Here is a 14,869-nt window from a genome sequence, read left to right on the forward strand (position 1 = left end):
TGTGGCTTCAGGGACAGATCGCTGCAGATGATAACCCCAAGACTTTTTACAGAATCCACTGGGCATGGGGGACTGCCCAGGGATGAGGGCCAAAAGCTGGAGTTCCGTGGATTGGCCGCGCCTCCAGTCAGTATGAGCTCCTTTTTATTGGGATTAGGTTTTAATTGGTTGGTGTACATCCATTCACTGATGGAGGTTATAGTCAATTGAAAATTGATAACTGAAGTATTCGAAGAATCAATATTGAACACCAGCTGGAGGTCATCGGCATAGTTGAAAGTTATGGCAGGGCTGTCCGTAGAGACGTAATCAAGGGTTGCATATATAGATTGAAAAGAAGAGGCGATAAAGCAGAGCCCTGTGGGACCCCACAGGTCAGTAGAGTTTTCTCAGCTGAGAAATTAGCCAGACGGACAGCCTGGTGGCGCTTATGTAGAAATAATGAGATCCATTTCTGGGCCAGACCCTGGATGCCGGCATTGCTGACACGGTCGAACAGAAGTTCATGATCAACCGTGTGAAAGATAGCCGAGAAATCTAACAGCACCAGGACCTGGGTGATGTTTTTATCTGCTCCTCTCCTGAGCTCATCCATGACTGCCAAAATGGCTGACTCCATGGAGTGTGCTGGCCTGAAGCCAGCCTGACGGGGGTTGAGAAACTGGGAGTGCTCAGTAAATGAGCTATGGCAGTTCGTAGGATGAGCCTCTAGTATCTTGCTAAGATAAGGGAGCAGGGAAATAGGGCGAAAATTACTCAGCATCGAAGGATCGGCATTGGGTATTTTCAATATTGGAATGATTACGGCACTTTTAAAGGTGTCGAGGACAATGCTCAGTTTGAGGGAGTTGTTGAGAAGTAAAAGTGGTGGTACAGGGCAAGCAAGAAAGGCCTCTTTAAGAATATGGGGGGGCACTTGGTGTAAGATGCAATTATGAGCCATGTGTGGTGCCTCAATGCAAATGCACCTTCATCTGCCTGCAACAAGTGTGTTTGACTGCCTTGTTTACCAAGGCTTTGATTTGGGAGATAGTGGAAACTGTCTCCCATGGGTCTGCTACGGAGTTGTAGTTGTAGCCTCTAGCTGGAAAGTGGTCTCTGCTGGTGATTTCTGCCCATAGATGACAATACAGGGTCCCACTGTTGGCCTGTTTTAGCTTGTAGCAAAGTCTGATGAAGGCGGCACATTGTAAAAGCTGCTGGCACTAGCAAAGACAATAGTAGCACAAGTATGGAGAAGAAAAGACGTGACATGGGAGGGAGAGATGAGAAAGGGAGTACCAAGTGGGGAGGGGTTGTTGTGCAACTGAGGACCTGGGGAAGTGGAAGAATATTTGAAAACCGCTGAGCCGAAGCAGGATGTGGAGGAACCATGGAAGCAACTAATGAGTTGGTGGAGAGGGAACGAATGGAGAGTGCAGAGCGAATGGGGCAGATGAAGTAAATATGAAATCAGCACAAGGAGAGAGAACAAGAAAATACATGCACTCCCATGCAGGGCTGAAAAGAAAAATAAATATTTAGCTCCCTTAATGCAAATAACGGTGAGCAGTGGAAGGATACAAGTCAATCAATCTGAACAATATGAGACCAAAATGTTCCTTAGTGGGACATACATATGACTAGCGAGGAAGCCATTGAATTAAAAATGTCATCTGAGATACCTCACTGTCAAAGCCTAATAAGGTTGAAAAAGGTGTGGGATTGGTTATGGTCTCTTGTTGAGGGAGCTTCACCTGTCAGTTTGAGATAGACTGTTCCCATGACGAGCAGGGTCAGTACTGATTTTCATAATATGGTCTTCTCTCGGGGTGGCACAGAGGGTGAAAACATGCAGGCTCCTCAGAGCTACTGCCAGACTATCTGCAAGCATTCGACCATCATCTTTTTTTTTTTAAATGTATTTCATTCTTTTAATCATTTTTTTCCAAATTTTTCTTTTAACTGTTGACATGAAATGCTGTTTTTTATGGTCTCACAACCGAAATAAAGATTTTCAAACAGATGGCTGTTATTCCCAATGGGTCGCAAACTGCGATCTACCCCATTAATATTCATGAAATAGGTCGATTTGTGACCCACCAGAAACCACTATTGAAAAGATTTTTTTTCTTTTTTAAAGATTTTTTGTTTAAATCTTTTTATTGAGGTTTTGCATATCACGCCCCCGGGGGGGTTGGGAGGAGGGGGAGGGGTAAGACAGAAAGTGATTAAAAATTATTACACACATTAGAGGGTTACATAACAATGAATAGAAGTACAATTAGTGGTCTACCGTGACAAATAGCCATAACCTCGCCTGACTTTGCTGCATCAATGGGTCCGCTAACGTGTAAAGTGGAGTTTTGAGTGTATTGTATTAGGGCCCTCGACTCCGTTTTCGTGAGATTGCGTGTCGACAGAGTTGTATGTGAGTGTCGTCCCCGTGTGTGTCGTTATAAACCTGTAACCCCGTGATAGATACTAATAAGGGAAATGTGCGCCGGTCTCGGAACTACCGGCCTGTGACTAAAAACTTGGAACTATAAGGGAAACTTTTCCTAGTGTAGCATGTGGTGTTAAACGTGTGTGGCGCACTGGTCGGGGTCAGTGAGTTAAATGGCCAACCGGGGGGAGGGGGGAGCACCACCGGTGGGGGGCCCCGGGGAGAGAGGGGAGGGGGCAACCCGTCAGGGGCAGCGTGTCCGAGCCACGAGAGAGGCCTACAGTTGATCCATTCCGCTTTGTGTGTGGGGAACTCAGGCGTCTGGTAATTGAGTGGGGTGTCGCGGGGAGGTCTGGGTGTGAGGGGGAGATGGATCTGGTGTGACTTCTGGGGTCGTTTCGTGCTTAAATTGTATGAGCAACTCTGCCCACTCTAGAGAAATGGGGTTCTTTCGTATTCCCTTTACTTCCTCGTCTCACAAAAGATCCTCCTCTGCCGCTCCCCATTTATTCACCGCTCCTAGCTCCTATCCAGGCTGCTTCCGGGGGGTCGAAGGGGCCCTCCAGTGCATGGCAATAGCCCTTTTTGCCAGTAAAAGGTCGAAGGAAGCGAACTTCCATTGCAATTTCTCTGATTTCTTTCTGTTGTATGTTCCCAAAGTGTAAACCTCCCAGGACTCTATTTGCGGTAGGTTGATTAATGCACGGAGGGTCTGGTGTATTGTGGTCCAGTATTGGCATAGGGAGGGGCAATCCCAGAATATGTGTTTAAAGTGAGCTGCAGGCTGGTTGCAACGCGGGCAGTGAAATTGTGTGTCTGGGTAGTATAGTTGGAGTTTATCCGGCATGAGGTAGGCCCGGTGGAGAATGTTAAATTGTATATTCTTAAATCTCCCATTTCTGGATATTTTTTTGGTGTATTCCAGGGTGCGTTTCCATTCCACGTCTTGGAACACCCTGCCAACGTCATCCTTCCAAGACTGTCGTAGGGTATCTAGGGAGACATTTGTCAGTTCCCTGATGGCTTAATAGTCCCACTTTACTAGATGTCTGCCGGATCCCATTCGAAATATTGTATAGAGCACTGGGTGTGTGGGTGGTTCCCCTTCTCTCAGATCCCAGAACGGTCTTGTGTTATCTAGGAGCTGTCTATGCATGAGGAATTGGCCTCGCAGGAGGTCATACCATTCGATCATCTGTTCGTAGGTGCGCAGTTGTCCGTCCTGGATCAACTCCGCCATCTCCGTTATATCATGATCGGTCCAGGTTTGTAAACTTCTGGTGGTGAAGTGGTGTTCCCCTCGAGGGAGACCCACCAACGGTAATAGTGGGGAATAGAGTGGCTTATCCTTGGATAGTAGGTGAATATGCATCATACACTTGCGTGCTATGGATACCTGGAGCGGTTGGGTGCGGGACGATCTGGTGCCCGGCAGGAGCATGCGTCTGATGATCGGGAGAGGTATCTTGCCGGTGTCTGTTGTAGTTTCCACTGCATGGCGCTCCGCCGTCCAGTGGGACAGCCACTGAAGTTGCGCTGCCAGGAAATATGATTCGAAAGATGGGGCTCCTAGGCCGCCCTCTGTACCTGGGTGGGATCACCGGGAGATTGGTAAAATTATAAAGTAGTCTGGGAACCATTATCATTTTCGCTAGGGCTACCCGGCCAATAGTTGCTAGAGTCAGAGTTTTCCAGAAGGCCACCGCCGAACGTAAACCAGCCAGCACCTTGCGGTGGTTGCCTTTGTACATGTCCGCCGGGGATTGGTGCAGTCGCACTCCCAGGTTTTGGGGGCCGCTCCGCACCAATGGAGCGATTGTGAGCCAAGCGTCACCATGTGTGGCGCCAGGTGGGGGCTAAGCGGGTAGACGATCGACTTTTCCCAATTGACCTTGAGCCCTGAGATAGCGCCTAATGCTTGCAGAGTGACCCATATTGGGGTGAGTTCCCCTGTCACGTCACGGACGTAGATCAACAAGTCGTCTGCGTATAGGGATACAGAGTGCGTAGTCTCCGCTATCGGTATCCCCCAGGCTTCACCCTCCCATCGCAGCCGTACTGCCAGCGGTTCGACCGCTAGCGTTAACAGGAGGGGAGAGAGCGGGCACCCCTGCCTGGTGCCTCTTTCAATTGGGAAGGGATCTGAAATTAGCTTACCGATTCTCACCCTAGAGGTGAGTCCCTTGTATAGGAGCCGCGTGTATGCCATCAGGATCTGGCTGTAATTAGTGACGGGAGGACCGCGAACAGGTGTGACCACAGCAGTGTGTCAAACGCCTTTTCTAGATCGAATATCAGGCATGCTGCCCGGGGTACCTGTTGCATACACTGTCCTGGATATGGAAGAGCCTCCTCAAATTGTGTGAGGTGTTGCGCCTGGGTACGAATCCGCACTGGTCGGGGTGAATTAAGGTGGGTATGAGTTGACTGTAACAGTCGGCTAATATTTGCCCCAGGATTTTACAATCCGTGTTGAGGAGTGTGATGGGTCTGTATGAGGAAGGGTGGGTGGGGTCCCTGTGGCGTTTTAAAAACGTCACCATAAAGGATTCCCGGAACGATGCAGGTAGGATTCCTGTTGACAGGGCCTCCTCATATTTGAGCGCGAGACGGGGCACTATCTGGGCTTTGAATTTGCTATAATATTCCAGCCGGAGCCCATCCATCCCCGGTGATTTCTTTCGTGCCAGGGACCCGATGGCACGTTGAATCTATGACGCTGTGATTTTGCTGTCTAGATCTCTTTTATCTTCTGGGGATATGGCAGGAAGTCTGTGTATACCTAGGAATTGTTGTAGTGCGTCATGTGGCGCTGGAGCAGGGTTGCGGTATATTCCCATGTAGTAGGTGTGAAATGTGCTAAGAATACCAGATTGAGAGTAGTGGAGCCGGCCTGTTTTGTCTATCAGCTCCGTGATGGGCTGCGAAGTTGTGTCCTGTTTGGCCATCCATGCTAGGAGGGCACCCGCCCTGTTACCCTCCCTGTGTATGCGGGTTGCGTACTTACAGAAGTTATATTTCCGTAGGTCCCGGAGCGTTTCTGCGTAGGTCAGTTTCGCCGCTTCTATTTGTTCTGGGGTGACCCCGCCTTGGTCAGAATCTCGGGATAATCCTGCCAGTGTCAACTCCTCACCCCCACTACCTGTTGGATATAGTGTTCACGTGCAGTGACCTTGTACGTGTCCCATTCTGAGCCTCTAGTGGAAGCAGAGCCCCCGTTGCGTTGAAAGTGTGCACTGATGAAGTCCCCGTGTGTGTGGCAAAAGGCCTGATCGGTGAGGCACTCCTGGGGGAGCCGCCATGTGGGGACCAGGGGGTGGGGCGGCCGCCAGCGCAGGGTCACTACATGTGCATCGTGGTCCGACACTGTGCGTCCGAGATAGTCAGTGTGCTGTATTGTCGGTAGGATTGTTGAGGAGCATAGGAATCTGTCTAGGCGCACACTAAGGTCGTGTGAGATAGAGTGGAAGGAGTATAATCTGGTCGTTGGGTGACGCGCTCTCCAGGCATTTATCAGTGCCCAGCGTCCCACCCAATTACCGAAACTCTCGGTTTGTTTGTGCGCCGGGGAACTCCGGGGGGGGGGGGGGTGATCTGTCTAGGAGTAAATCCAGTACACAGTTGTAGTCCCCTCCTAATAGCCAAGGAATCGCAGTATAGCGTGCCAGGATTCCAGTCAGCTCATCCCAATATCGGTCCTGCTCTGTATTCGGAGCATAGATGCTACCGAGTAGTATTGGCTGGCCTTCTATTAGGCCACTAATAAAGGCATACCGCCCACCACTGTCTACCTGTCGGGTTTGTCCTCTGAATGGTACTCCAGGTCTGATCCACACCAACACGCCTCTTTCGAAGGCGGAGTATTTTGTGGAACATACAATTCCCCGCCATTTTCGGTGAAGTCGGCCTACCTCTTGGTCTGTCAGGTAGGTCTCCTGTAGGAGGGCCAGTTGCCCCTGTTGTCGTTTAATGTAGGCGTAGATGGAATATCGTTTTGCGGTTGTGTTCATCCCCCTGACATTTAATGTGATGACTTTAAGAGTGTGGTGTCGCGGGTGTCATAATATGGCTGTGTCATGTGAGGGCCTCGTGCACCACCCGCTCCCGTCCCCACCTCCCAACCCTCCCCCACGGCCCCCCGCCCCCCGCCGACCCATAGACCCGCGCTCTGGTTCTACGCTTCCACGTCTGCTGGCTGCATTGTGACTAGGAAAATAATAACATACAGGGGGAATAAGTGTTAACTTCGGTAAACGTTCCCAACTAGGGGGACCTAACGCACGGGGCAATACGTCCAAACTGTAGAACATGTAAGTTCGTTAGTCCGTTGCTGAGGGATGGTGGCTACGTTTCCTCTCAGGCGCCGCCGGCTCCACTATCAAAAATTAAGTGACTATGAAAGTGGCTCAACAGGTGTCTCGAACGCTGCCGGGCATGCCCGGAGTAGTGTGGCGCCGCCTCAGCCGCGTCCGGGGTCTTGCCGTCAGACCCGACCTCTCTTACATTGTCCTGGGCCGCTCGGGACCAGAGGGGCAGAGCAGCGTGGGCTGAGCCCCAGTGGTAGGTGACCTCCGCATATTCGTTCATTTTCACATCAGCAAGTCTGAGGTCTGGGGTGTCACCCTCAGGGGCATTCGGGACCCTTTACGGGAGGCCCGCTGGTTTCTTCCTCTGAGGTGAACAAATGCAGTCCGTTGTCTAAGTCCGATGCTTCCTCAGGTGGGCCGAGTGCGGCCACGGCTTTGAGCGCTCTCTTGCGTTCCGCTATGATTTGGGTGAGGTCTCGGGAGCCGTTCCCTGGTGGGGTGGAGCGGGTGCTGAGTTGTGTCAGGGTGACTCTACGGCTCTGTCCCTGCGAGCGTCGCCCAGGTGGGTTGTTCTGCGAGCTCGCTGGTGTCTGGTGGCGCAGAGTGTGCTGCTCTACCCAGGTGTCTGCTTCTTTCGGGTCAGTAAAGAAGTGTGTGGTGCCTTTGTGGATTATCTTGAGTTTGGCCGGGAATAAGAGGGCATATTGAATATTCATTTGCCGAAGTGTCCGCTTCACCGCCTGGAAGGTGGCTCTCTGCTGTTGCACTGCCCGGGAGTAGTTGGGGAAGAGCATGACTTGCTAATCCTCCACTTGTATTCGCCTGCGTGTTCTGGCCGCTCGGAGAATTGCGTCCCTATCTCTAAAGTGGAGGAGTTTCAGTAGGAACGGTCTCAGGGGCAGGCCCGGTTTTGGCCTGCGTGCTGGGACTCGATGCGCTCGTTCCACTAAGAAGAAGGGGTTCAGGTCTGTGGACGGGGGGTGAAGGTTGTGGTCCAGTCCGTGATGAATTGTATGGGGTCAGCCCCCTCCGCCTCCTCCGGTAAATACATGACACGAATGTTGCTCCTATGGGAGCGCCCTTCCAAGTCGTCCGTTTTGTACTCCAAGGTTTTGAGTCTAGATTGGAGGTCAGCGATATCGCGGTGGTGTTGTTGCATTTGCGGGTTTAGTGTCTGCAGCTCCTGTTCCCCCTGGGACACTTTATCCAGCAATTTCCTATGTTCATCTCGGAGAAGATTAGGGTCCATAACTAAAGAGTCAAATTTTTGTTCCATCGCCACTCTGGAGTGTTCTATTGCTGCGAGCACTTGGTCCAGTTTTCTGGACGTGGAGTCTGTCTTGTCCTGTTCGTCCCGCTGTGTGGTCTGAGTCGGCGCTTGGTATTGCAGTTTCTGTGGGTCCGCACCTGGCATGGTTACCGCAGTTCGGCGGCTCATCGTGAGGGGCGAGGGGGTCTCTGCAGGGCGTCCCCGGGGCGGCAGCCACGTACGTGACCCAAACGTTGGGGAGCTTAGGCCCGGGCGATTTCCTCAGTTGTTTGTCCCCTCTCCCGATTTCAGTCCGCATGGACCCCACAGGTGGCGGATGGAGGGCACCCCGACGTTGGGGGCGCTTTGTGCCTTGTGCTGCCAGGATTTGGCGGTGACCTGGCACTGTGGTTGGCGGGCCAGTGACGACAGCGGCGGGCAGCCCCAGAGTCCGAGTAGGGATGGTTGATGTTGTTCCCCAGTCCCTCACTCCCCCTGTGGCTTGCGCTCTTCTGCTGGGTATTCCTCTGTGTTGGCCCAATTATCCGGTGATCGTTGCAACGGGGGTCGCGTCTCAGGTGGGGGTTGCGCCAGGGATTCACCGGAGGGGGGACCACGGTCTACGCCTTTTTCAAAGTAATAAGCGGGATTCATGCTGATTCCGGGGTGACTCGTGCCTCGTCCCGTCAGCTTCCCCGGCAGCCAAGGTTGTAGGGGATAAGGGGCTTTCCTGGTGGGGGATGGGTCTCCTCCAGCAGCGCAGGCCGTCTAGGCCTTGCAGATCTTTCTGACTATGTGGGCGTGTGGTGCCCACTCGCCTCCCCAGCCGCTTTGCCTCCTCACCTGCCGCACGTTCGCGGGTGCTCCGCCGGGGGGTCCACCGTTGTCTCTTTCACGGGGAGGTGCTGCGTCTATCTCCCGGGTCGCGAGCGTCCTCTGATGGTGATGGGAGGGCCACCTGTCAGTACAGCACCCCGGGTCTCTGTCTCTGATGCCTTTTTTGGGGGCTGCATGGGTCCTCGCCGGGACGGGCAGCCCGCGCCTCTCTGTAGCGTTTCTGGCAGGCAGGGTCGCCGGTGCGAAGAGCCCCCTTGGCGAGGAATGGGCTTCCCTCAAGCACGGTCCGCCCGTGTTCCGCTCGTCTCGCTTCCGATGCTGGCTTTGGATGGCACCACCTTTTTTTTTTTTTTCCCGCGTTACTCCGTCACCAGCCGCTGACTCGCCGGTGCCTCGCCAGGGTTTCTCAGCCATTCTGCTTTCGGAGTGCGTGGCGCTCTAGCATCGCCACTCCACTCCGCTCCCACCATCTTGCCCGGGCGTGCCCGGGGAACACTTCCACCATCATCTTTTGTGTGTTTTTGACAACATAGATGGACATAAACGCTATCCAATCATGAGCGCATTGTAACGGTAAGTTTCAATTCTATTAAGGACACGGAGGCGAGGATAATGCTTTTTTTTCGGTTCGCTGCTGAAAGATTGGTATGGTAATAAAGCGAATAGAGAAAAGCATAATCGGAGCCACCAGTCCTGACATAGAATTAAAAACGCAGTACCCTCCTGCCTAAATTGAAGTGTTGATATGTCTGAATGTGTGACAGTTTCCTGTTGCAGTCATAAACGAAAACTGCTACCTTTGCGTGGGGACAGCTAATTTGCAGCTGTGCTCATTCCATAACAAACATCAGGTAAAAAGGCCTCTCTGGAAACTGAAAATATATCTACTGTTGCTAAAAGAAATCATGTCTTTAATTCTCTATTTTAACATCACTTGAATTGGACAGACTACATGCACTCCTCCTGTTAGGCACCAGTTTCAGCACAGACATGCATGGGGGATAACAGAAAAATGCTAAAACAGTGTGTAAGTGTCACAGGTACAGACCTGCCAACTTGAAGAAAAATCTTACTGTGTGAAGAGGAGGCGGGGACTCGTGTGAGAAGAACCTAAGTGCACTTTTGTCCTCACCCTGCTCCCAAGCCCCTTCTCCACACAAAAAATTAAAATAGAGCTGGCTGAGGCTGGCGCTGATGTCCTGGGCTGTTTTCACACCCCTTAATGGGCATTGGCGGTTCGAAGCTTCAGAAAACGAGCTGAAATCCACTATTGCCAGTGATTTTCTGCTTGTTTTTCCTGCGACTGTGTGATATTGGCTCCTCACCGGTGACCTTGTGATGGGTCACACGGTGGAACCGCGTGAGTTGGCAGGTCTGCAGGTATACAACCCATAAGTCTGCAGACCCCAACCCACAATCATTTACTTATTCTTCTTGATTCTCTCCTATCACTTTATTGGAATACCGTAAATTACACACATCAGAGCTATAAAAACTCGAAAATAAACACAGCGCTTCAATTCTAACACCTCGTCTGATATATGTCCTCTTATTGCCTCCCTTGTGGCACGTGATAATGTCTGTTACCCGTTCTTACTCCACATTGTAAATTGCATCTTATATCCTACAAATACATAATGGGCGTGATCCATAAAGGTAAACTTACATGTTTGTGTAAGAATATTCTTTTTCGGCATTCACAAAGCTAGTAACGTATGTCTGCGGACACTCCACAGGCAGGACAGGGAGCTCCGCACATAAAAGGTAGGACGTCTCCACAGTTGTGAATTCACTATTAAATCACAGGTTTGTGAATACCGAAAAAGAGTTACCTTGAATCCGGCCCAATAAATGCTGTAATGATGCATTCCTGTAATAACACAACCTGCGTGCCGGATTATTACAAAATGATGCCAACTTTGTTCTAAATTTCTCTGCTGGAGACAAAAGGAAAGCAATCTGATTATTTTATGCCAAAAGGACTTCGTGAGTGCCCGACAAATTCTATTAAGAGAAAAATGTGAGAATCAATAACAGACGCATTAGGTTTCTTTGAGCTTCTATGGGCTCTGGGTATTGGTTTTTAGTGCTTGTTCGTTTCTACCTTGTATGTATTACGGAACCGCAGTAGAACAACATGTCCTCATTTGCACTATTTCAAGTGGGCCCTGGAGTGTGGCTGGCCGTGCATTCTTTTTTCATTTTCTGTGCACATTTGCATCGGATCAGTTTACATTCCAGGCAGCAGATTTTAATTTGCAATCCCGTTCTGCTTCTTAAGTGGTGGCATTATTTCAGAAAGGCCTCTTTACTGTAACTATTTGTCCAAGTAGGCCAAATTCGCACTTTGTGCTTGAGTGATGGTAGACGGTAGACCAAACTCTGCCCTCTATCCACAGTTTACATTGAGGCGGATTCCAGGAGGCCCCCACCCAGTGCTGATAGATAAATTGCTCATAACATTGAGTTGTATGACCTTCAGGGTTGGTGTAGCAGAGGAATTATCTATTTTTTTAAACACATGACAAAAGACAACATTTAGCCTGAAGCATTTTTCTTATTTCTAATGAACCTTGGGAGCTCGTGTTTGCATATGCTCTTTGTCTTTAATGCAGCCTCAGAATTGACCATTGTAAGAAATTAGGTTGTTGGTTGACTGGAGTGTGAGCTCTGGTCAAACAGCAACGACAATCATTGTCAGCGTGAAGCACAAGCCAACCCTAAATTAACCTGTGCTCAACCCTCTGGTAGCTTGGCATACAGCAGTTAGGCTTAACTTAGAGGCAATGTGTAAGTATTTGTACAATAGTCCAAACAGTAATAAAGTGAAACACCACACAAAAATGATACTGTACCAAGTTAGAAAAAGTGAGCATTCTTTAATAAATAAAATAAAACCAAAAAAAACAAAAATGCAATTAGTAGAACTGGAGATATTCAGTTTTAAAGATTTACACAAAACAGTAACTGTAGATATCTGGTTGTGCCGGACGGGGACAAAGTCACAAGTTTAGGCCGATGGTGATAGAGCACGGGTCGGCTGATTAAAGTACCTTACATCCTAGTTTGCTGAGCTTTGCAAGGATCCTTGTCGAAGATGCGTCCTGCATATGAAGTGATGCGTCCGTTTCGAGATACGGTGAGGCTGCGATGCATGGACCTATGTCAACGTCAAGGATCTCGTCGACGGGGCTTGCAATGCGAAGTCCTGTGTTGAAGATGCGCGCACAGTTGGGGCAAGGCATTGGTTCCGAGGAGCTCCAATTCAGAGTCTGGCTTTCTCTTCAAGGCTCCCGTCGATGAGGGATATGATGGCCTGCGTCAAAGATGCATCAGGCAGTGGCAGTTCTGAAGGTGAATTGGGCGGCTGAGGGGATGCAGGTTTTTGTGGCAGGACCAATCCAAGCAGCAGTGGAGATGCGTCGGTTTTGCTGGGGGTTGTGTCACGCAGCAGAGGTAAGGCATCAGTTCTACAAGTGCAAGGTTGTTGGAAGCCTGTGGTGTCCATGAGGCTTCAGATCAGGAGGCCAACCAACTAGTGGGTCCTCCTCTTGTCTCTGAGGGCGACTGATCCCAGATGATGAAGGGCGGAATCGAATGGTGACTGATGGGAACTTTTTTTCTCAATGAGACTAGTGGCATTAAGTCTATCTCACTTTACACACATTATTAATTTTTCTCCTTAACTCTCCTGAGCCACCATACAGGGTTCCACTTAGTTTGTTTTGACCCCTTGCTACCTTTTGTTGTTATAGTTGTTGCTGGGGATAGTAGCATATTGGGGTCGTTAAATTATCCCTATAGACCCTCTCCCCCCCTGGTTTTTGATTGTTCTTGTGCAGCTGCTGAGCTGTGGGTCTTTTTAATTCCAAGGTTTCACGTTGATCTTGGATTCATGAGAAGGACGCTGTGTGCTGCTCGGGTTTGTCTCTTCTTCCAGTATAACTTGTTGCCCACGACTCTGTATCAACAATGACCACGATCACTGGACTTGCATTTGATGAATTAGAAATTCAGTCTATTTTATCGGACAATCCTAGTGTCCTTGATATGCTACCACCTGCCCCCACTACAAGTGAAGATGGTTGGGCTAAGATTCTGATCTTGAAAAAAAGTCAATCAAGGATTTGTACCCATGGAATCTGCATGGCAGAATATCTGCGGGGAAATGGTGCCCCTAGTGGACTTATCGTTACCAATGCCCCACGCTTGTTTTTAGATGACAAGGACTTTCTACGCGACTGGTCTCTTATTGCCTGGAAGTGCACGAGAGACTGGCTGGTGCTTATAATAAAAACAGCAAAGAAAGCAGCTGATAAAATTTTAGTAGAGATTCAGGTCTTGGAAGGTCAGATAAAAACAACCCTCACAACCAAGATCTTTTCGAAGCACCCAGAAAAGAGCAACAAAGCAAACAAGGAGTTTAAAGACTCCATTTTGTTTACCAAACTCGAAAAATGCAAGAAAGACCTTGAAAAATTTGCTATGGATACATTTTATCCATACACTAATGATAACTATGTACCTGTGCCTTTCAACAAAAAGGGCAGGAAAGGGGGCTCCACTTACGGTACCTCCAGCTCTGATTCAGAGTCAAGTGACTCTCATACTCTTAATCCCACCAATAATAACACCAATAAGAGAGGCAGAGGCAGTAACAGGAGAAACTGGAGAGGGCAAATTTCTAACTATGGCCCACCAGTACCACCCCCTTGGTGGCAACCGTCTCCATGGGGCCCCCTATGTATCCACCCCCAGTAGGTCCTTTTGGCCCTCAGAATCTCTATTCTGACTATCCACAACAGCCTTTTTTAGGCTATGGCCAGGGGAGACCGAGAGGTCGACGCTGATCCCAACAGCAGGGTCAGGTGCAATGGAACTTGCCCCCCCAGACGATGGATTTGAGGAATGGAAAGAGGATCCCCCAAGAAATACCAGGGACATCAGCGGGACCTCCCTCGTAATGAATCTTAGCTCTCATACCTTGACTGAAATCGAAGAGCAAGTACTCAATAAGGGCCTTGAGTTTGTCTCTACAAACACCGCTGATCCTTTTTTGACTAATATTGAAATGAATAGTTTCTTTAGAAAAATCAGACTACATTTCCTGTTTGCGAATAAAGATGCACAAGAGACCAATGGTGAAACCCCAGATGAAAACACAGGTTTAAGGAACCCGTCAAAATTTAATCCTACCACTATAGGTCTACCTGCGAAAGTCATGGCATTTGAAGAAGCCGTGGATCATGATTTACAGATACTTCACAAACAGCATCACAAACCTTTCATCAATCTCAGCAGAATAGAACAAGCTGCTCTCAATGGCTTAGCGAACAATTCTGCTATTACAATAAAGCCAGCAGACAAAGGGGGTGCCACTGTCCTCCTAGATACTGAGACTTATCGCCAAGAATGTCTACGACAATTGAGCGACAAGAAATTCTACCGGAAATTGGCGAAAGACCCCACCGCTAGATTAACTACCATCATTGGGACCATTGTTGAAGAAGCTCTGGCTGAGGGTTGGATCACGACAAAGGAGGCGCAGTTTCTCTGTGCAGTGAATCCTGTGATGCCATACTTCTATGTACTGCCCAAGGTACACAAACCCCAGAGACCTCCACCGGGGTGCCCAATAATATCGGGCATAGGTTCCCTGCTCGAACCTCTATCCACCTTTGTGGATTGCTTTTTACAACCATTGGTACTTTCTATGCCAACTTATTTGAAGGACACAAAAGCAGTACTTAGAATGCGCTCCCAGAAGTCACCTTTGACATTGAACAGGACCTGCTAGTCTCATTTGATGTGGAGAGCCTCTACACCTCCATACCACAAACTGAAACTCTGGAGGTTATAGAGACTCTACTTGACACTCAAGATCTCAATTCCATAACACCTGTGAGACTGATCATGACTCTGGCTACCTTAGCCATGACCGAAAACTTTTTCATGTTTGAAGACTCTGTGTACCTACAGATTAGCGGGACTAGTATGGGCAGCGTTTTTGCCCCTAGTCTCGCTAATCTGTATGTGCACAGTTTCGAGCAA

At 49.4% G+C, this 14,869-nt stretch overlaps 1 protein-coding gene across 2 annotated transcripts in view; it reads left to right on the forward strand.

Moving 5' to 3' along the window:
* Window positions 1-14,869, forward strand: part of LOC147688813 (ATP-binding cassette sub-family B member 5-like) — a 973,135-nt gene that overhangs the window by 414,677 nt on the left and 543,589 nt on the right. The gene's annotated exons all lie outside the window — the stretch shown is intronic.

Source organism: Lissotriton vulgaris, chromosome 10 (assembly GCF_964263255.1).
Source record: "Lissotriton vulgaris chromosome 10, aLisVul1.2, whole genome shotgun sequence".
Classification (NCBI taxonomy): domain Eukaryota; kingdom Metazoa; phylum Chordata; class Amphibia; order Caudata; family Salamandridae; genus Lissotriton; species Lissotriton vulgaris.